This window comes from Pipistrellus hanaki (genome assembly GCF_964339955.1).
Source record: "Pipistrellus hanaki genome assembly, chromosome: 19".
NCBI lineage: Eukaryota > Metazoa > Chordata > Mammalia > Chiroptera > Vespertilionidae > Pipistrellus > Pipistrellus hanaki.
Genome location: NC_140521.1, coordinates 24,067,056 through 24,068,681, shown reverse-complemented (window position 1 = coordinate 24,068,681; position 1,626 = coordinate 24,067,056).

Below are 1,626 nucleotides of genomic sequence, written 5' to 3'. Positions count from 1 at the left end.
CGCAATCCAGGACCACTGGCTCCTAACTGCTTACCTGCCTACCTGCCTGATCCCCCCCAACAACTCTTTCTGCCAGCCTGCTTGCTCCCAACTGCCACCCTGCCAGCCTTCTCACCCCCAACTGCCCACCCCCGGCCTAATCACCCCAAACTTCCCCCCACTGCGGGCCTGCTTGTCCCCAACTGCTCCCCCACAGCCTGATCACCCAAAACTGCCCTCCCCTCCTGGCCTGATTGCCCCTAACTGCCTCTGCCTCAGCCCCGCCACCATGGCTTTGTCCTGAAGGATGTCCAGAGGGTCTCCCAGAAGGTCTCCCAATCTAATTAGCATATTACCCTTTTATTAGTATGGATAGAGGGCTGGTGCATGGCGGCTGGCTGGTCTGTCCTGAAGGGTGTCCCAGATCAGGGTGCCGGTCCCCACTTGGGGGTGTGGCCAGCCTGGGTGAGGGGCTGTGGGCCATTTTCAGGCTGGCCACACCCCCATTGAGGTGAGGTCCCGCCTGGGGGTGTGTTTGGCTGGGCAAGGGGCTGAGGACCACTTGGGGGTGGTTTGCAGACTGGCCAAGCCCCTGGCTTTGTGCAGAAGGACGTCCCGAAGGTCTCGGGAAGATCTTCCAGTCTAATTAGCATATTATCCTTTTATTAGTATAAATCTGTGGTGGGCAAACTGAGGCTCACGAGCCACATGCAGCTCTTTGGCCCCTTGAGTGTGGCTCTTCCACAAAATACTATGGCCTGGGCAAGTCTATTTTGATGGTGGATTAATTTGCAGATGCAGGTACAGAGCGGCTGGGGGTGGGGAGGCCACTTGCGCACGTGCTGATGCCAAGCAGCCTGCGTCCCAGGGACAGGCATCCTCGGGACCCAGGCTGCTTGGAGCCTGTAGGCCTGCATGTAGGCCCGGAGCAACCGGGATCCCAGAACCCAGAACGACCCCTGGCCACACGCAGGTGTGGAGCAGCCAGGGGCGGGCGGGAACATCCACTGCATCGCCATGGAAACACTGCAGATGTTCCCACCCTGTGGCCAGAATCCTAAGGGACAGGTGTCCTTGGGAGCCAGGCCACTCTGAGCCTGTAGGCGTGCACATCGGCATCCCAGAACGGCGGGGGTCCCGGAATGACCCCCCAGCCACTCCAGGCCTACATGTGCAGGTGCGGAGCAGCCGGGGGTGGGGCAGGAACATCCCTGCGACCCAGGCACTCCTAGCTGGCCCACACCCAAGGGCAGGGCGGGTATGTCTCCCTCAGCAAGTGAGCAGACAGCAAGGCCCTGCTTGCCCCTGGCCATGGCAGCGAGGGGCAAGCAGTCCCTCTCAGGGTCCCCACAGAGAACAGTCACCAGGGCCCTGCTTGCTCCTGGCCCAGGTGGCTAAGGGCAAGCAGGCCTCACAGAGAGCAGACAGCAGGGCCTGCGGTGGCATCAAGCAGGCAGGTCTGCAGTGAGCAGAGAACCATGGGAACAGGCCTAAGCTGTCAGTAGGATATCCCCTGAGGGCGCCCAGATTGGAGAGTGTACAAGTTCGGCTGAGAGACCCAGGCCCCTAGTCCTGTAAGTGCCCAGGACTAGAGACCTTCTTTAGGTCTCTTTCATGAAGATCAGAAGGAAAGATTTTATTTATTTT